Below are 22,313 nucleotides of genomic sequence, written 5' to 3' on the forward strand. Positions count from 1 at the left end.
CTCACTGGAGCCTTGTCCGTCCTGCCTGCCCAGACTCAGACCATGTGTCCCCATGCACTCAAAGGAGAGAAGTTCAAGGGAAAATCTGACATCTTGTCAGCCTAACACTTTAACATGGCTTCTGTCTGCCTGCATGGACAGCGCCAAAACAGTGTCCATTCACCTGCTGCCAGACAGTGGGGACCAACAGGGACAGAGGTGTCCCTGGAGCTGCTGGTCTGGGGGTTGTTGCTAGGGCCGCTTTGCCTCTCTTTGCTTTTCACAGATCTCGTTTTTGAATCCAAAAGCAATCAGAATAAACTTCAAGATGATGCTAGGATGCAAAATCTTTTCACAGAATTGACAGAAATGCCTCTGACCCTCTGCAAATGCTTCCTTGTCAGCTTAGGAGTACATTAGGGAGTTGTCTCTAAGGCTTCAGGGTGTAATCTTTTATTTTGAATGAAGACCAAGTCCTCAGAAATAATTGGGCTTTCACCAAATATAAGATCAGCCATATAGGAAAGTTTATAATTTAGAGTGTGCCTTTATGAAGCAATAACAGTATTTTGCAATGTTATGGCTTACTGTTTGAGTTTCAAAACCAATTTTAAAGTTCTTACAATTGAAAATTCTGATTAAAATGTTTTCTCAAAACCAATTTTAAAGTTCTTACAATTGAAAATTCTGATTAAAATGTTAAGTTTTCTAATTCTGGCTTCTAAGTGGTTTTTTGTTGTTGTTGTTGTTGTTGTTGTTTTCCCAATATCTCTTTCGAATGCAAGAAGAAATTACAGTGAGTTGTTCTGGCATGACCGAGAAACAGCTGTGGCCATAACTGTACATTCCTTAAATCCCATCTCTATTGCCTGGGTGATCCTAGTTCAGGCCTGCTTGTTTTCTTCATCAATGGAAGATGTGTTCCTTTAGAATTGGAATTCACTGAGGAATAAGACCTATCTTATATCCATGGGACAATTTGAATTTTGGTTTTAGCTCTCCAGTGGAATCTTTGAACAAAGGGAAATGAGCTGCAGATGATACCGCGAGATGAAACGGGATACTGTCCTGCTGTAATTTTAGGCGGAGAAATAGAGCCAAGTAAAATCTTTTGAATGAATCAACTCTATAATCAAAACTGAAGGCACGGCTTGCATGGAGCACTGGGTGTGGTGAAAAAATAATGAATACTGTTATGCTGAAAATAAATAAATTAATATTAAAAAAAACCAAAAATTGAAGGTTCATTAAATGCCATCTAACAAAAACTAAAATAGCAAGTACTGGGAAGCAATTATAATAATCATTTAAGATAAGCGAAGATCAATTAAGAATTTTGACAACAGGTAGAATCATTATGGAAAGCAAAGCAATTGAGCAAAGTAATAGAATCATAAACAGAACGATTAGCCTCACTGAGCTCAGATTTATTAGCTAAAGTCCAGCTGGTCATCCTCACAAGGTAAGAACCTTACCGAATGGCGACTATTGACAGAATCCAAAAGGATAGGAAATAGGGCCCATTTAATTTACATATTGAATTAATAACGGCAAAATAACCAATAGTGTCTGTGGCAAGGAGTTTTTAAGTTACACTTTGAATTACTCATAATATTTGTGATCACGGTCATATCGTTAACAGCAAGACATAAGTAATTATTTTTAGCTGCCATGCTGCTGTCCACAATGCCCTTTAATATATATATATTATCTCATTAAAACACGTCCAGTGAATAGTAATAGATTCAGATACAATACCTCTCTAGCATATTGCAAATAGATGTGTGAAGCTCAGTCTTGAACTGGAGCATGATTACCACCAACTTTAGTCCCTTGCCTTTGTGAGGATGCCATGGAGCTCCCTTCCACCCCCTCACCGCCCCTGACCACGTTTGCTGGGCTCAGGGCACAGAGGCTGTCCAGCGACTGTCCCTGCTCTCAGTATTATGGCTCATTTTGCTCAAGACCTTCTGTAGCTGGATTTTGTTTTCTTCCAGGAGTGTTTGCTTTTGCTCTCACTGGGGAGGCAACGGGGCGCTGAGGTTGCCCATTCCTGTGACTTTGCCGCTCTGGTCCTCCCTGGGGTGCTGCTCTGCCTCCCTGGAGACCCACGGCCAGTTCTGGGCTCGAGCTTTCCAGAAGGTATTACAGAAAACATTACCATTTTTGACAGAATCTTGAACAGGATTACCTCCGGTTTCCATCGAAATTCCAGAATTTCACTGTGATTTTTTTTTTTTTTTTTTTTTGGAGACACATGCTTATGTGGGCCAAGCTTGCATGATGTTTTCAGTTTTATACTATAAGTAAAATTGATATTGATGATGATGATGATTCATGAAAAGGGGTCACAGAGCAGAGCGAGACAGAGTCCAGGCTCCACAATCACACTGAACTGGGTCCAAATCTCAGTTCTGCCTAATTCTAATCATTTGACCACTAGAATGTTACTTAACTCTTAATTGTTATATTGTATGAAACAGGTCACAACAGTCTCACTCTCACAGATGCTAGGAGAATCATGAAAGAAAGGGAATGCATGTGAAAACCTTTGTACCTGACACATATTAGTACTAATTTTCATTACTGTTCTTAGAGGGGTATCAATGATTAGATCCCACACACAGCTAAGAGTGTGTTTTGGACCTGTAAGTATTACGTAAGTTTTGGTTTCATAATAAAATGAATAAATGCATATTATTAGTAGATGGTACCGCTAATATCTTATTCAATGAAATTGCAAGATATAAAATTTGCACATCCCTTTATTTAAGAATCAAATATTTTCATTATTAGTTTATAAATTTCTGGATGGTTTAAGCCATCAAAGCTAATAGAAAAGATTTTTGACTTCATCAAAAATTGCCTCTGACAGACCTTAAAATGCAGCAAATGCAACCTTCATGCCAGGGAGAAAAATCAAATGCAAGTAAGTGTTTGAAAACATTTAAAGAGGAATAAAATAAAATCTGTCAATATTCACTTATTCATTCATACATACTATTTAATGAATATGTGTTGAGTAGGGCAATGCCCTAGGTTTATTCTGTATTAATCCCTCTAAATTTATAGCTGGCGGCAGCGAAGGCTGCATTGGGCTGAGGCCTGGATGACGCCACGGGACTTGCAGGCCAGAAAGGAGCGCATTCTAGGACTCCGCATCTGCTACCGTCAGTGGGAAGAGGGCTCTTCCTCCCCAGACTTCTTCGCAGGACACCCTCATCTTTCTGACCTCTGAGCCAGTGTCCCAGTGCTCCATCTTTGAGCTCTTTTCTTCTTAATCCATACTCACTTTTTGAATGATTTCACCCAGTCCCATGACTGTAAATACAAACTACATGCTTATGAACCCCAGCTTTATATCTTCCCCATAATCCCTCGCCTGAGCTCCAGATCTGCGTGTTTAATGACCTACTTCATCCTGCCATTTGATATTCCACAGGCATCTCAAACTCACCCTGTTGAAGTTAAGCTCCTGGTTTCCATCCCTTACTTGCTTCTGCCGCAGTGTTCCCCACCTAGGTCATTCCCTAGCCAATCACCAGCCTGCTCAGGCAAAACCCCCTTTCTCTCTCATGTACCATGTCTAACCATCATCTTCAAACTCTCCCCAAAACATCTCTCGTCTCCTCCATCACCACTTTAGTCCAAATACCCATCAGCTCTTTCCATGCCAGCTGTAATAACCCCTATTTGAATCCTTCTGTTCTTATCCCCTCAAAAGAAGCCAGAATTCTCTTTTGAAATGGTAATACGTTTTTATGGTATTCTTATCCAACACATTCCAGACTAAATCCATGTCCTTACCATGACTTCTGATGCTCTACAATGCAGGCTTCTGCCTGTCATTTTCCTGCCGTCTCTCGTGCCCGCAGCTTCTCCCCATTCTTTGACGTTCCTCACCTTGTTCTTTCCTCAGGGCCTTTGCAGGGGCCACTCCCTCTGCTTTGAACACTCTTCCGCAAGCTTCTCAAGGCTCTTCGCATCACTCCTTTCAGACCTCTGCTCATCTGTGACCTCCTCATAGATCTCCTGACCAGCCTCTCTGAAAGGCTCTTCCTCACTTGAAATCACCCTACTTGGCCTTATTTTTCTTCAAAGCACTCATCAACCCCAACGTATATCTATTTGTTTAGTGGCATCTTAACCATCAGAAGGGATTTAGTTTTTCTTCTTTATCTCTGAATTCCTGTTACTTACAATGGTGTCTGATGCATAAAAGGCATTCAATAAATGTTTGTGAAATGGGTAAGTGAATGTCTCTACTTCCTTCCCACCCTGAAAGCATAGCATTGGGGACAGACCGAAGTTCAGGTCCTTGACTTCTGGAACATTTACTGAACACTTATGTGCTAGATGTGATACTAATAGGTTTTTTAAAAGTATTCCTTATCTTATGTAGTTCTCAAACCCTACAAAGTAGGTATTCTTATTGTCATTGCTATTATTACCTTCTATTTTAAAGATGAGGGAACAACTCAGCAAGGTTCAGTAACTTGGCCAACACAGCTGGTAAGAGATAGGAAAGGCAGTTGGGAGCAGTTTGTTGACCCTTGAGCAATGGCTGAAAAGTGCCTTGGGCCTGGAACATTCCCTTGTATGGAAATAAAGAGCCATCACAACCTGTGTTGCTGGACATAGCTCCTTCTTTGGAACTATCTTTCCTTATTCTGGGTTTGGTGTATACTCAGAGACTCTCCCCCTGTGTTTTCAAGATCCTTGTCTTAGGGGTGTGTGTACGGGAGGGAGGATAGAGGTAAGCTATCTCTAAAACAGCTCTAAAAAATTCTTCCAAGCTGTTCAGCCAAGGCTCCAGATAATTCCAATCTCTCATTGCTAAGATTTTTCCATTCTTAAGTATGATTTGTTTACTGTTACAAAGTGAGTCATAGGACATATGGAGAATTAACTCAGATATCCAGTGCCATGTGAGTGAACAAGTTATTTCCCCGTGAACACACAGGGGTACAGTATATAGTATATTGTTTATGCTGTCTCCAGGAATTTGGAAGAATTGGACATAAGAAAGAAAACTCCTGACAACATTCAAAATTATGTCCCGGAGGATCCTTTTAAATAAATAGAATTAACTTCTAGAGAAAAGGAGATGGGTGGTACTGTACTCATTAATGATACTGGTATTTTCTTTTTTTTAAAAGAGTTTATTTATTTCTTTGACAGAGAGACAGATCACAAGTAGGCAGAGAAGCAGGCAGAGAGAGAGGGGAAAGAAGGCTCCCCGCTGAGCAGAGAGCCCGATGCGGGGCTCGATCCCAGGACCCTGAGATCATGACCCGAGCTGAAGACAGATGCTTAACCCACTGAGCCACCCAGGTGCCCCAATGATCTGCTGTTTTCTTAAAGTCACACTTACCTCTCAAGGTGCTTATAACATTGTCATCTCCAAATAGATTCATTGCAGCAATGATATCTAAGAAACATTCTCATTCTGGTGAAGAGGTTCTTTATATTTTTGTTCTTGGAAAGTTGTTCACATAGATAATTTGTTTCAGAATATTCCACTTTTCTTCCTGAAATGCACAGGATTATGTAAGACTCGGCATTTCATTTCTTACACGTCTACTTGTCCACAACATTGTTAGAGATCAGTCTCTCACTGTTCTTGTGAAACGTGGTAAGAGATTGAGAACAGAAGGTTTTCATATTTAATTGCTAAAGTGCAAATAATTGATTATCTACAGAACAGTTTAATCCTGGTTGGCCTTTTCCTGCCTCTCCAAAGTCTCCAAGACAGAATCAGACAACCATGGAATGTCAGAAACAGAAGAGGCAATGGAAACCCCAAACTTAATCCTTCCTTTTAGAGAAGACATGAGTTGCTGGCTTCCACTGCCATGATTTGTTTCCAGGGAACAGAAATTCATCAAACTATTTGCATAGGCAAGGAAAAAAATTAGGAGAAGAAAGCAGTTTCCAAAATGGACTGCAAATATAAACAAAATTGTTTTTGTTGCCCTCTTTGCCAACACCCCATCTCCATTAGCAGAAACATGAGAAAGTTCAGATTGATAACACATGTATTTGGTGTGCAGTTATTATTATAAAATTGAAAAGATTTAATTTGATATAATTATTGGGTCTCGGGCCAATTTACAACTCCTCCAATCGTCTGTTTGCAACAGAGAGCAATGAACGCAAGAATGGCAATGACAATTCCTAACATGGCGTGTCCAAATGAAACTGCAGAGGTTCTAGGGATTTGATAAAATGTTTAAGATATTACCTTATCTGGAGTACCATCCTTATATCAGACAAACTAGATTTTAAGCCAAAGACTCTAATAAGAGATGAAGAGGAACACTATATCATAATAAAGGGGGTCTATCCAACTAGAAGATCTAACAACTATAAATATTTATGCCCCCAACTTATGAGCATCCAGATATATAAATCAATTAATAACAAACTTAAAGAAGCTCATTGATAATAATACAATAATAGTAGGAGACTGTAACACCCCACTCACAGCAATGGACAGATCACCTAAGCAGATCAAGGAGGAAACAATGGCTTTGAATGACACACTGGACCAGATGGACTTCACAGATATATTCACAGCATTTCATCCATACATTCTTTTTGAGTGCACATGGAACATTCTCCAGAACAGATCACATTCTGGGTCACAAACGAGGCCTCAACAAGGACAAAGAGATTGAGATCCTACCATGCATATTTTCAGACCACAATGCTATGAAACTTAAAGTCAACCACAAGAAAAAATTTGGAAAGATTTCATGGAGGTTAAAGAACATCCTACTAGGGGCACCTGGGTAGCTCAGTAGGTTAAGGGTCTGCCTTAGGCTCAGACTGTGATCCCAGCATCCTGGGATCGAGCCCTGCAATGGATTCCCTGTTCAGTGGGGAGCCTGCTTCTCTCTCTCCCTCTGCCCCTGCTCTTTCTCAAATAAACAAACTCTTAAAAAAAAAAAAAAAAAAGAACACCCTACTAAAGAATAAGTGGGTTAACCAGGAAATTAAAGAAGAAATTTTAAAAAACATGGAAGCAAATGAAACAAAAACATGACAGTCCAAAATCTTTGGGATGCAGCAAAGGCAGTCCTAAGAGGGATGTATATTGCAATACAGGCCTACCTCCAGAAGCAAGAAAAGTTTCAAATATACAACCTAACTTTACACTTGAAGTAGCTGGAAAAAGAACAGAAAATAAAGTCTAAAACCAGTAGAAAAAGGGAAATAATAAAGATAAGAGCAGAAATCTATGATATAAAAATAAAAACCAGTAGAACATATCAATGAAGCTAGGAGGTGATTCTTGTCAAGAATTAACAAAACTGATAACCCCCCAACCTGATTTATCAAAGAGAAAAGAGAAAGGACCCAAATAAGTAAAATCATGAATGAAAGAGGAGAGATTACAACCAATACCACAAAAATATAACAATTATAAGAGAATATTATGAGCAATTATGAGCCAACAACTTAGGCAATCTGGAAGAAATGGATAAATTCCTAGAAATATATAAATTATCAAAACTGTAACAGTAAGAAATAGAAAACCTGAACAGATCCATAACAAGCATAGAAACTGAATCAGTAATAAAAAAAATCTTCCAACAAACAGGAATCCGGGGCCAGATGGCTTCCCAGGGGAATTCTACCAAACACTAAAGAATTATAACCTAATCTTCTGAAACTGTTCCAAAAAACAATAGAAATGGAAGGAAAACTTCCAAACTTATTCTATGAGACCAGCATTACCTTGATTCCAAAACCAAAGACCCCACTAAAAATGAGAATTACAGACCAATATCCCTGATGAACATAGTTGCAAAAATTCTCAACAAGATACTAGCTAATAGAATTCAAGATTACATCAAAAGTATTATTCACCACAATCAAGTGGGATTTATTTTTGGGCTGCAGGCCTGGTTCAATAACTGCACGTCAGTCAACATGATCCACCACGTTAATAAGAGGAAGGATACGAACCATATGATCCTCTCACCAGATTCAAAAGAAGCATCTGGCAAGATACAGCATCCTTTCTTGATAAAAACCCTCAAGAAACTAGGGATAGAAGGAACATATGTCAACATCATAAAGGCCATAACAAAAACCCCATGGTGAATATTGTTCTCGATGGGGAAAAACTGAGCTTTCCCCCTAAGGTCAGGAACAAGACAAGGATGTCCAGTCTCACCACTGCTATTCAACATAGTACTAGAAGACCTAGCCTCAGCAGTCAGACAACGAAAAGAAATAAAAGGCATCTGAATCAGCAAGGAAATCAAACTCCCGCTCTTTGCAGATGAGATGATTCTCTATGTAGAAAACCCAAAAGACTCCACCAAAAAGTTGCTAGAACTGATACATGAATTCGGCAAAGTCACAGGATATAAAATTAATGTACAGAAATCTGCATTTCTATCCTCCAATAATGAAGCAGCAACAAGGGAAATCAAGGAATGGCTTCCATTAACAATCACACCAAAAACCATATCTAGGAATAGACCTAACCAAAGAGATAAAAGGCTGTACTCTGAAATCTACAGAACACTAATGAAAGAAATTGAGGAAGACACAAAGAAATGGAAGAACATTCCATGCTCATGGATTAGAACAAATATTGTTAAAATGTCTATACTACCCAAAGCAATCTATACATTTAATGCAATCCCTATCAAAATAACACCAGCATTTTTCACAGAGCTAGAACAAACAATCCTAAAATTTGTATGGAACCCAAATACCCAAAGGGATATTGGAAAAAGAAAACCAAAGCTGGAGGTATCACAATTCTAAACTTCAAGCTCTATTACAAAGCTTTAATCATCAAGACAGTATGGTACTGGCACAAAAATAGACACATAGATCAATGGAACAGAATACAGAACCCAAAAATAGAACCACGACTATATGGTCAGCTAATCTTTCATATTCTTTAGAAAGAATATCCAGTGGAAAAAAGACAGTCCCTTCAACAAATGGTGTTGGAAAAATTGGACAGCCACATGCAGAAGAATGAAACTGGACACTTTATTATACCACACACAAATTCCAAATGGATGAAAGATCTAAATGCGAGACAGGAATCCATGAAAATCCTAAAGGAGAACACAGGCAGCAACCTCTTTGACGACAGCACAGCAGCTTCTTACTAGATAGTCTCCGGAGGCAAGGCAAACGAGAACAGAAATGAACTATTGGGACTTCATCAAGATAAAAGCTTCTGCATAGCAAAGAAAAAATCAACAAAACTAAAAAGCAACCCTTGGAATGGGAGAAGATATTTGCAAATGACATATCTGATAAAGGACTAGGAGCCAAAATCTGTAAAGAACTTATCAAACTCAACACCCAAAGAACAAATAATCCAATCAAGAAGTGGGCAGAAGACATCAACAGACATTTCTCTAAAGAAGACATACGGCTGACAGACACATGAAAAAGTGCTCAACATCACCCACCATCAGGGAAATACAAATCAAAACCACAATGAGATACCACCTCACACCAGTCAGAATGGCTAAAATAAACAAGTCAGGCAATGACAGATGCTGGTGAGGATGCGGAGATAGGGGAACCCTCCTACACTGTTGGTGGGAATGCATGCTGGTGCAGCCACTCTGGAAAATCGTATGGAGGTTCCTCAAAAAGTTAAAAATAGAACTATCGGGACGCCTGGGTGGCGCAGTTGGTTGGACGACTGCCTTCGGCTCAGGGCGTGATCCTGGAGTCCCGGGATCGAGTCCCACATCAGGCTCCCAGCTCCATGGGGAGTCTGCTTCGCTCTCTGCCCTTCTCCTCGTTCATGCTCTCTCTCACACTCTCTCTCTCTCAAATAAATAAATAAAATCTTTAAAAAAAAAATAGAACTATCTATTGACCCAGAAATTGCACTACTAGGTATTTATCCAAAGAATACAAAAATACTGATTTGAGGGATGTCTGGGTGGTTCAGTCTATTAAGCAGATGCCTTCAGCTCAGATTATGATCCCAGGGTCCTGGAATTTGAGTCCTGCATCGCACTCCTTGCTCAGGAGGGAGCCTGCTTCTCTCTCTGCCTCTGCCTTTTTGTGCACTCTCTCTCTCTCTCTCTGACAAATAAATAAATAAAATATTTTTTAAAAAAATACTGATTTGAAGGGGCACATGCACCCCAATGTTTATAGCAGCATTATCAATAGTCAAATTATTGGAAGAGTCTAGATGTCCATTAACTGATGAATGGATAAAGAAGATGTGAGATATACACATACATACATATCTATATATATGTAGGTGTGTGTGTCATTTGCAAATGTGGCCATTTGCAATGACATGGATGGAGATGGAATATATTATGCTAGGTAAAATAAGTCAGAGAAAGACAAATACCACATGATTTTACTCATATGTGGAATTTAAGAAAAACAGGAAAATAAAAAAGAAAAACAGGAAAATAAAATAAGGATAAGGATAAAATAAGGAAAAATAAAATAAGATAAAATAAGGAAAAATAAAATAAGATAAAATAAGATAGGAATAAAAGGAAAATAAGATAAAATAAGATAAAAACAGAGATTGGAGCAAACCATAAAAGACTCTTAACTATAGACAACAAACTGAGGGTTGCTGGGGGTGGGGGGATGGGGTAATTAGGTGATGGGCACTTGGTGTAATGAGCCCTTGGTGTTCACTAAATTCTGCCCCTGAAATTAATACTATATGTTAACTAAACTTAACTTCAAATAAAATCTTGGAAGAATGAGTGAATGAATGAATGAATGAATAAATAAAAATATTACCTCTTAATTAAAGCAAGTTCCCTTAAAATAGCACTTCAGTTTGCAACAGTCACTCCACATGGCTAGGTGAGGCTATTTATGTTATCCTGGTCAAATACGTAATTGCTACCATTATGTTTTCTGGGCAAATGAACTCATCATTCTTTGCTCCCACCCATACCAACTTCAAAGAATTGTCACGAAGATAAATCAGACAAATGCAGGAAGACAGGAGCTTTAAACTGGGGTTCTTTGGAAGTGCACAAGTGAATTGTGTGTAAGACTGGTGTATGTATGGGCACAGAGTATTTTTCGTTAGAAGCTTTTAGCAAATTCTTTTAAAGGAATCTGTAAACCCAAAGTGGTTAAGAAGCATTTATAGTCAATCAAAAAAAAAGGTTTCATTAGAGCTATTTTAGAGCAACCTCTACCTCCCCCCCCCCCCCCCGGCCAGATACATATGTAAGATAAGGATCTTGACAAAACATAAAGTGAATTCCTGAAATCACAAGTGTTCTTGTAATGCCAAGAAAGCCAGCACCTTGCGCGATAACGTAACTGTCAATGGCAGCACCAGCAGCCCTCAAACTGAGCATCCCCAATTTGGCTGCTGGGATCAAAGAATGCCCTTTCTGTCAACACGAATAAAGCAGACACAGCCTCAGAAAATTGAGTCTCTTTCGCTATCATCACTGCATCATCCCCTTTCCCTGTTTCTCATAATCATTTCTTGACATGCACACTGACCCTCTTGATTTCTAATTCACGCTGGTAGTAAACAACAGATTCAATGACCTAGCCGGTTATTATGCTATGAGTATACATTGAGCGTCTTCCGGTTTCCAGGCACCAAGCTCGCCAGGGATGCAACAGTAAACATTATGAAGCCTGAGCCAACAAGGGCCGGGAAGGAACCATGAACAATACAGCATGGGGGGTACCACATGACAGAAGCACAGGAGAGCCCAGCACACACACGATGAACTCCTAATTCGGTCTTGATGGTCAGTGAAGGAAAAGAATATTAATAAACATTCCTTAAATAGCATTTATTGCATACCAGACACTCTTCCAAGTGCTTTATATCACTGTTTCATTCACCGGAGGATTCCAATAATGCTAGCTGGAAAGCCAGTCTGCAATGTAAGGAGAAAGGTCTCCGGAACATTCCAGGCAGAAGAGCAGGTATAAAGCCCCAGAGGTAGGAGAGTAGAAGAAAAACAGACATGAAGGTGCATCTGACATAGCCCAGATCAGCTCACCAGATCTCACTGTCCAGTGCTTAGGAAGTCTTCAAACCAGTAACTGTTGGTAGCGCAACAATGGTCACAGCAGGAGTCCTTATATTGGAGACGTTGGCAAATATCACAAATCAATCAGAATTTATTTTTTGTTGTTGCTGTTAGGTTTGGTTTTGTTTTTTTTGAGGCAGTTTATCAGCACGTCACTTCCCCAGGTATGGGAAAAGGTGACCTGACCATGAGGGTCATCAACCACTCTGATGAGACAGGTGGAACGGCCTTCTCTAAGATTCGATTCTTAGCTCTTGGGGAACAACCAAATGAATGAGGTTTGCTAAAGACATGAGTACAACTAGAAAATGTCTCCATTTTTTGTTGAGCTAGGGACACACTCAACCTTAAATCCTTTGTTTATATGTTTATCTTGGCATTACTTCCATAGACAAGGTTACTTGTGTTTTTTATGCAGTTCAAGGCCATTTTGTTGACAGATAATGTTAGAGTGGTGTGTCAGCATAAACTTAGGGAGAAAAAAGATGTCATGTTAGAATATCATGTAAAAACAATTTAATAAAAAAAATTAATACTTTGGGACCCCTGGGTGGCCCCATCGGTTAAGCATCTGCCTTCGGCTCATGTCATGATCCCAGGGTCCTGGGATTGAGCCCCACATCAGGCTCCTTGCTCAGTGTGCAGCCTGCTTCTCCCTCTGCCTGCCACTCCCCAACTTGTGCATATTCTTTCTCTCTCTCTCTCTCACTCTCTCTCTCTCAAGCAAATAAAATCTTTCTAAAAATTAAAAAAAAAAATTTTAACATTTTACTGGGTGGGCAAATTCTAGAAATGCTTAGTACAAGCAATCTGAGAAAAACAATCTGGCCATCTTCTCCTGCAGCTGGGAAGAGTGTCACCCGATTATCTCCACAGGTCATCTGAACACCTGTTGTCTGACCGTCTCTACCTGGCAGCAGAGAGGAATGACACCCGGCCCTCTCTCCACCTTTCATGAGATCATCTTCACCAGGAAGCTGAGAGGAATGTCAGCAAGCCCGGGGCAGTGGCGTTCACACCCACCTCTTCAGTTCATACATTGATTGTTTTCCTGATAGTCGCTTGCAACATGTAACATAACATCCTGGGCTCGTGACAGTGTTTGACATATTTTCAGAGGCATGAATGTTTCCAAGCTTCCCGCTGGTATGCTCAAATTTAACAGTATCAGAGCGATAGAATGTCATTAAAGCAGTCACCTTTGCTGATGCTATGAAGGGGTCTTTGGGCCAGTGGCCATTGGATTCATCAGTTTGGAAACAAAATTAAATCTGAAAACAAGATTGTGGGAAATGGCTAAGACATTCTTCAAAGCAAAACAAATGAAAGAAAATATAAAGAACATCCCTAGTATTTATCAAGGGTTTATTTAGTTCATTCTAAGTGAGTTTATTGATTTATCCTATAAATATTTAGCAAGTATCTGCCAGTGAAAGGCTGTGTTAGGATATACATAAGGATACATATAAGGATATATATAAGGATACAGCCTTGGGATAACTTTCAAAGAGTTGGTAATAGTTCCATGATGTCATACCTGACGAAATTCCAGGGTATTTTAGGCTTTCAGCTATTATTGTTTCTCTCCAATTCCCTACCATTCCCTTTCTGAAAAACTGCAAGTCTTCAGGAAAACCATCAGGCCCTGGGTAGCAGCTGATTTGTCCTTGGGACAACCCCCAGTGGCCCAAATGGTCACCAATGTCATTTTGAGCCAACCTCCCAACCTGGACTAGAAGAAGCGGATCTGGGGTGGGGTGGGCAGGATTTTGTCGTCTGCAGGCAGAAATCTGTCTGGGTTCTACCCAGATGAGAAAAGAAGACCCGAGAAAGCCAATTTCAAATTAAGTTGGCAGAAGCCAGAGTGAAGGAGACAACATTCTGGCAGCTTTTCATTGACCTCTAAATCCTTTGCACTTGAGAGAACAGCTAAATCAGAAAGATTAACGCTTGGATTTCACTGGATCGCCTCAAGTATAAAATAATGTGAGCAACTTTCTCTTCTAATTTGGGGAGGGTCACCAGAGTTGGAGGGGAAGAAAACACCTCCACCTGTCCTCTCCCCATCCCTCCTCAAGCTCCTTCCCACTGGGCTTTTGGGGCTCCCCCCTCAGAATGCGGCAGGGGCTCTGCTCTACCTGCAGGGTTGGGGGTGAGTCTCTCCTCCTGGGAGCCCCTGGGATCCAGGGGAAGTGGGGCTTTGAAGTTAAGATCACAGGTGTTCTGCTCTGTCCCTCTCTCTAAAGTCAATGAATCCAGAATTATGTTTAAAAGAGGAGGTTCCTGGGGGCGCCAGGGTTGGTTAAGCATTGGACTCTTGACTTGGGCTCAGGTCATGATCTAAGGGTCATAAGATGGAGCCCCACTTTGGGCTCCATGCTGAACATGGAGCCTGCTTAGCATTCTCTCTCTCTCTCTCTCTCTAAAAAGAGAGAGGAGCCCTTACTTAGAAAATTCTGATAATGGTGGAAGAATTGCTGGTGTTCTCCTAAACTAAAAAAATAGAAACATTGTTTTTGCTCCTACGGAAGAACATGGACAGTTGAGAAAGCTGTGGATTTCTGCAAAGCCACAGCAGGAAGAAAGTGGAGGAGAAATATTTAAAAGGGGAGAATTTACTAATAAGAAATAGGCCTCTCTGGGTGACTGGGTGGCTCAGTCGTAAAGCGCCTGCCTTTGGCTCAGGTCCTGATCCCAGGGTCTTGGGATGTGGCCCCATATCGGCTCCCTGCTTGGCGGGAAGCCTGCTTTTCCTCTACTGTTGTGTTCCTTCTCTTGCTGTGTCTCTGTCAAATAAATAAATAAAATCTTAAAAAAAAAAAAAAAAGGAAAAAGAAATAGGCGTCCCTGGTTCCCATAAACTTCCTAGCTCTTCTAATTCATTGACACTATGAAGCAAACAGCACCCTGCCTGAATCAGAAACTCACTTAGCCAACATTTCAGAATATCTGAATGGCCCAGAAGAAGGGGAAAAGTTCAAAACAGAAATGTGAGGTCTCTGGCTATAAGCAACATTTAGAAACATTCTTTCTTCAGGAAAGAAGCCAATCCCTATTACACATTCAAGAGCTTGAACTGGATTCGATGAAGTTTCAGTACATTTTGTTTATAAATCTGAACGAAGAACCTTTAAGAGCAGTCTTTGCTTCTGCTCCCAGACTCCCAAGACATTTTTATTTCAAGCCTTTAAGAAAATCCAAAATGTAGAAACAAACGATGGACAATTCATGCACATTTCATTGTAGTAATAATGTAAAGGTGAGTCAATCCTGTTTCTAAGGAACTGAGCTCTACAGGGACCAGCAGAGTAGCAGACATAACGTCTCTGTGGAATATTTTACCTAAGTCTCCATTTTATTTTAATTTCATCAGTTCAGACAAATTGGATTGTGCTGGCTAACTTGGGGACAATAAAATATTCCCATCACATACAGATTTCCTGTAAGCAGTTTTGCAGATGGAAGGTTAACAAAGGCTTGGAGGCTTAAAAATTAATTCTGTTGAGACATTTGCCACATTTATTAACTATTTTTACCAGAGCTCTGTATGTGGGTTCTTTTAAAACATGTTGGTGGGAGGAGTGGTGAAGCTATTAAAGCAATCAAGAAAAACAAGGTGTAAGGACCTATTTAGCCAGAGCGACTCCATCTCAGTTAAAGAGCCATTCTGTTGTTTGTGGAGTAAACTTAAATTGACTCACCCCAGAGAAACTTACTTAGAAGCAAGTCCAGGAAACCAGTAAAATGTAGTCGGCTAGTTCCTGATAACAGAGCCCAGAATACAAGGACGAGTCAGGCCAGATAGAGACATCTAATCAGTATGAAGTACTGATTTTAACAGTGAGAAGGTCTTGCCCAAACCAAAATGACTCCATCTTGGGAAGGATGACGATCTTATTATTCACACTGAATATGTTAACTGACAAAGCCTTCCCAGGAAATACTGTTTGTAACAGTTCCTGGTACGGGGTAATCTTGAATAACACGTCACCAGACCAGATGAAACTAGCCAATCAACAAAAGACACACAAACCCGGTGGGTTGAGATACCAAGATATGGGTTGCAGTTTCACCCAATAAAAGGTAGCCTGTAAGATTGGGAGGGGTCGCTCTCTTCGGAGGCAGCTCTGACTGGTCAGTCAGTCAATTCGTGAGTTTGTAAGCTGGGGGTGGTCGCTCTCTTCCGACACGGCCCTGGCCAGTCAGTCTGACTTCTAATGCTTGGCATAGAATAAAGCTTTGCATAACTTTAACTTTGTTTTAGTCTCGTTCCCCTGGCTGATCAGTCTGATCTCTAATACTTGGCATAGAATAAAGCTTTACATAACTCTCACCTTGTCTCAGTCTTGTTCCTTTGATAACAGACCCTAACACAAGGTACCATTCCACTGTTCAGGGAGGTGCAGATGAAACTAGGGGGAGCAGTACCCTGGGTGAAGAAATGGGGCACACAATGACCATTCGCTGAGAAGTTTTGGTTAAAAAAAGTTATCCGTATTTCAATATGTGAAATCTCAAAAAAAGACAAATAAATAAACAAGAAGGCAGAAACAGACCCACTAAGTACACAGAACAAACTGATGGATGCCAGAAAGGAAGAAGGTGGGGGACAGGCACAATGGGTGAAGGGGAGCGGGAGGCACAGGCTGCCAGGATGGGAATGAAGAAGTCAGGGGAATGAAAGGCACAGCACAGGGAAGAGAGTCAATGGCATGGTAATAGCATCCTGTGGGGACAGAGTGGCCCAGGAGAGGAATGGGTCATATAGGTTTGCAGAATCACCATGTTGTACACCTGAAACTAATGGAATATTGTAGGTCAAATATACTCAAATCCAAAATAAATGTATTTTTAAAAATTACCAAGAATAGCAGCCGAAAGAAGCTGGTAGGTAGTAGGATTCTGGGAGCTCCTTTGTGTTTGAAGGTTTGGTTTAAACAATGTCCAACAGGAAGGGAATGGGGAGAGTCTGGAAGATAGTCTTTCCAGAGGAGATAGCATGATGGCCTGGGGGAAAGGGGAAGTTTTAAGCCTGGACAAAAAGGGCTGTACCTCTTCCTTTATGAGCAAGAGGAAGGAGCAGCAAAGGGAGAGCGGCGGGGCGGGGCTCCACGCCCAGCGTGATCCTCACCGCCCACGGCTCACCTGGTTTCAACTCCAGACCTGTCTTCCCTTCTGAAGTCCTATACCCTTCAAAGCAACACAGGTCTCACTGCACGCTCTTCTTCTTAAACCGCTTCACAGTTCTGACTGCCGCTGCTATTACAGAATCTGAGCTCCAGAGCTGGTGTGTGAAGTCCACTGGCCTTCCCACTACTCCTGCTCCCTACTCCCACTCCCAGTGCTCAGTGTGTGGTCCCCGCCAGCAACAGGAGGACCACCTGGGAACTTGTTAAAAACCCAAAAGCTCAAGGGGGCGGCCTAGGTGGCTCAGTCCTTAAGTGGCTGCATTTGGCTCAGGTCATGATCCCAGAGTCCTGGAATGGAGCCCCGCATTGGGAGCCTGCTTCTCCCTCTGTGACTCCCCCTGCTTGTGTTCCCTCTCTCACTGTGTCTCTCTCTGTCCAATAAATAAGTAAAATAAAATTTTAAAAACGCAGAAGTCCTGAAGGGCACCAGGGTGACTCAGTCCTTAAGCAACATCTTGGTTGGGTCCAGGTTGTGAGCTCAGGGTCATAAGGTCTAGTCCCACCTTGGGCTGTATGCTCAGTGTCAGTGGGCTTGAACTTCCCCCTTCCCTTTTCCTCTGCCCCTCCCCCCCCACCACACTCCCAAGGGCGCTTGAGCACATTCTCTCTCTGAAATAAATAAATCTTAAAACAACAACAACAACGCAAAAGCTCATGCCCTGCCCTGGATTTAGTAAATCTGAGACACAGGGAAGAAAGCCGCGCAATCTGCATTTCACCAAAGGCTTCCGGGGGATTCTGAGGATTGCTCCAGTGTGAGAACCAGTGGCAGAGTCTTACTGAACCGCACTGGCAGTGGCCAGACCACACTGTGCTGGCCTCCCCACTCCCATTCAGGGTGGTCCTCCACCAGTCCCCCTGCCCACGGTGACTGCCTGCCCTCCCTGTGCTTCCGCGAAAACTGAGCACTTCCACCTTTCAGCTGTGCTGCAGCTCCGGTTTCCGTGCCTGCCTCCACCAAAGCCAGCGAGCTCCCCCCAGGCATGGAGACTGTGTTAGTGTGGCACAGTCCTGGGGCTCAGAAGATGTATCTGAGTTGAAAAGTTAATGAAAAGCAAAGTACAGGGCGGGGAGAGAAGGAGAGGGACCGAGCATGCGCAATCCGGAGAAAGACAACCACGAATGGTAACAGCTGCTCTTCCAGTTCCATCTGTGGGCCGGGTCCTGTGCTAAGTGCTTGGCAGAAACTGCCCTTTAATGCCCGCAACACACCGGAGGTGCTGCTGGGCCGCTCAGCGGAGATGGCAACTACGGCACAGAGCAGCTACACACTGTGCCCGATGCCCTCAGCTGGCAAGTGGCAGGAGTCTGTACAGCCCACCCCACGGGCTCAGAGAGGACGGAGCTTTCTTTGGAGCCCTCCTCAGTACTCACTAGCTCCGCAATGCTCCCCAGGGGCCTGCTCTGTCTGTGCCAGACGGAGTAGACAAAGAAGAATGCGGAGGACACATGCACACCGTTGCTTACACCACAGCCCCCCCACCCCCCTACCCCCAGGTCCCATTCTAGAGAGATCAAACCAGTGAGCATGACTCAGCGAAGGACCATGACTGAGGAATGTCCAAAGAGCTACTCAGAGCCTGCCGCAGGCAGCATGCATTTGCTCTGCCACAATTTCCCACAGAACATTCCAGAGGTAGGTAGCCAGGGCTGTGGCCATTCTGCTCCATGGTACCCTCCACGGAGGCTGCTCTTCCTGCCCTGGGGTGTGCCCCTCACGTTCCTGCTCCAAAGTGGAAGCCACACACCTTTGTTCCAGGCTGTAGGATAGGAAAAGGGGCAAAAGAAAAGGAGTAAAGACACGTTTTAGATCCCTCCTGTGGAAATTCTTAGAAACCTCTCGTGATTCTTTTGCTTACATTCTATTATCCAGAACTTTGTCACCTGGCCATATTGGATTGCAAGAAAGACTATACATAACTGTAATTAGCAACTGTCATGATTTTAATCAGGAAGAAGGCAACATAAATTGGGGGGCAGACTGTAATCTCTTCTGAAGGATGCATGGTGCAGGGCGTCCCAGGAAGACAGGGGGATGGCTGGGAACCAGATGGGAAGAACTCGATGTGGCATGACAAGTAGTTTGGACATTGTCGTCCTGGCAATGAGCTGTCAGGTTGGTTCAAGCAAGAGACAGATGGAAACTGAGCGATGTTTTCCAGGGGTCTCCCTGACAGCTGTGCAGACAGTTTCTGGTGGGATGTTCCTGTGATCCTGTGACCAGATAGAAGCCAGTTCCCTAGTGCAGGTGAGAGGCAGTGAGGGCCCAGAGCAGGGCAGTAACTGTGGGGTGGAGATGAGAGAATGGAGAACAGACATGGGAGGGCAGGAGAGGATGGGATTTGGTGGCAGTTAGAAAATGGGGGTGAAGGACAGGGATGGAGGTGAGGATGACACTGAGCTCCTCAGCTTGAACAATGGAATGAATGACAACATGGCTAACCAAAGCAAAGGAAGGGACACAGAAGGTGGAGGAGGCTGTTGTCCGTGGTGGGGAGAATTGATCGGTTTGATTTGGGATATGCTGAGTTTAGGGCACCCGTTGGAAGATGTTCAGCCAACTGACAAAAATACAAATCTGGAGCTCTGGAAAGAGGTTAGGGATAAAAATCCCAACTTAGGAGTGGGTGGGTCCAAGTGACAGCTGCAGACACGGTTTTGGGATGGCTGGACCAAAAAAGAATGAGGCAACAGGATCAAGAATGAAGATGGGGAGTGCCAAAGTTCTGTGAATTCTCTGCAAAGTCCATTCTGATGGAAGAGTCTTTGGAAATAAAAGCTCAGGAAATCTCAGGTTGCATCCTTTTCCCAGACAACCACGACCTGGGTCAAAGTTTCCATTTCAGGACAAGGTAAAACCACTAAAAGCCTTTGCTTTCCCTGGTGAAAATACTTTAACACCAGCTAATGTTAGGTTTGGGGGAAAAGTCATACTTAAGCTTGAGGTTTCCATTACTACTCTGTAATACAGCAGAGCCTGTGCCCAGAAAACCTTCTGTCTCCCTCACCATCCAGGAGGCTGCCTTGTCATTAGGCTGCCAGGCCTCGGGGCTTGGGCAATGCCAGCAGGTTAAGATCCGTGTGGTAAAGGATGGAAGATCAGGCGCGTCTTCTCCCACAAACAGCTTTCAACTTCTGGGTGATTTAATGCCCTTCCTGATTGCTTTCAAGAAATGCAATGTTGTATCTGCTTCAGTTCTAGAAAAGGCTAAAAAATTATATATAGCATCCCTTTCATTTTAATTGACTTCTTAAAAAAAGATTTTATTTGAGGGAGAGAGAGAGAGCATGAGTGAGAGAGAGGGGCAGAAGGAGAAGGAAAGGAACAAGTAGACTCCTCACTGAGCTCAGAGCCAACCTGGGGGCTTGATTCTGGGACCCTGGGATCATGACCTGAGCTGAGGTCAGATGCTTAACCAACTGAGCCATGTAGGTGCTCTTTAATTGATCCTTATTGCCCTCACCATTCACCTCTGCTTCCCCCACAACATCTGCTGCCCCCACCCCTTCTCAACTTAAGCAGGTGGCTAGTATAATCCACTTTCAAAGCACTTATTTCTTGAAACGCAATGATCATAATTTGGAAAACCCTTTAGGTGAAAGAATATGATACCAAAATGCTCAGTTCTTTGGGTGGTCACTAGCAAAGTGCCTTCAACTGATAAGAAGCCAACTAAAAGGGTCTTCAATTACTAGAAAACACTAAAAGTCCAAACCCAACAGAAACAACAAAAGCAATCTAAAATTAAAATAAATGGTGGTTCAAAACCACAATGAGATGCCACCTCACACCGGTGACAATGGCTAAAATTAACAACACAGGAAACAACAGGTATTGGTGAGGATGTAGAGAAAGCGGAACCCCCTTACACTGTGTTGGTGGGAATGCAAGCCTGCAGCCACTCTGGAAAACAGCATGGATCAGAAAGTTGAAAATAAAGCTACCCTATGACCCAGCAATGCACTACTGAGAATTTACCCCAAAGATACAAATGTAGTGATCTGAAGGGGCATGTGCACCCCAAAGCTTATAGCAGCAATGTCCACAATAACCAAACTATGGAAGAGCCTAGATGTCCATCAACAGATGAATGGATAAAGGAGATGTGGTATATATACACAATGGAATATTACTCGGCCATCAGAAAATGAAATCTTACCAACTGCAATGATGTGGACAAAACTAGAGGGTATTATGCTAAGTGAAGTAAGTCAATCAGAAAAAGACATTATCATATGATTTCACTCATTTGTGGAATTTAAGAGACAAAACAGAAGCTCATAGGGAAAGGGAGGAGGAAAATAAAATAAGATGAAATCAGAGTGGGAGACAAACCATAAGAGACTCCTACCTATGCACATGGAACATTCTCCAGAATAGATCACATCCTGGATCATAAATCGGGTCTCAACTGGTATCAAAAGATTGGGATCAGGGGCGCCTGGGTGGCTCAGTGGGTTAAAGCCTCTGCCTTCGGCTCAGGTCATGATCCCAGGATCCTGGGATTGAGCCCTGCATCGGGCTCTCTGCTCAGCAGGGAACCTGCTTTCCTTCCACTCTCTGTGCCTGCCTTTCTGCCTGCCTGTGATCTCTGTCTGTCAAATGAATAAATAAATAAAAAAAATTAAAAAAAAAAAAGATTGGGATCATTCCCTGCATATTTCCAGACCACAATGCTCTGAAGCTAGAACTCAATCACAAGAGGAAATTTGGAAAGAACCCAAATACATGGAGACTAAACAGCATCCTTCTAAAGAATGAATGAGTCGACCAGGAAATTAAAGAAGAATTGAAAAAATTGATGGAAACAAATGATAATGAAAAAACAACGGTTCAAAATCTGTGGGATACAGCAAAGGCAGTCCTGAGAGGAAAATATATAGCAATACAAGTCTTTCTCAAGAAACAAGAAAGGTCTCAAATACACAATCTAACCCTACACCTAAAGGAGCTGGAGAAAGAACAACAAAGGAAGCCTAAACCCAGCAGGAGAAGAGAAATCATAAAGATCAGAGCAGAAATCAATGAAATAAAACCCAAAAAACAATAGAACAAATCAACGAAACTAGGAGCTGGTTCTTTGAAAGAATTAATAAGATT

General features: G+C 42.2%; 1 protein-coding gene across 1 annotated transcript in view; it reads right to left on the reverse strand.

Annotated features, from left to right (window-relative positions):
- CTBS (chitobiase) overlaps window positions 1-22,313 on the reverse strand; it is a 65,482-nt gene that overhangs the window by 37,371 nt on the left and 5,798 nt on the right. Inside the window, exon 2 of the mRNA XM_044238585.1 lies at window positions 5,354-5,510. The gene's annotated coding sequence lies outside the window, so the exon portion shown is untranslated. The remainder of the gene's footprint in view (window positions 1-5,353; window positions 5,511-22,313) is intronic.

Source organism: Neovison vison, chromosome 2 (assembly GCF_020171115.1).
Source record: "Neovison vison isolate M4711 chromosome 2, ASM_NN_V1, whole genome shotgun sequence".
NCBI lineage: Eukaryota > Metazoa > Chordata > Mammalia > Carnivora > Mustelidae > Neogale > Neogale vison.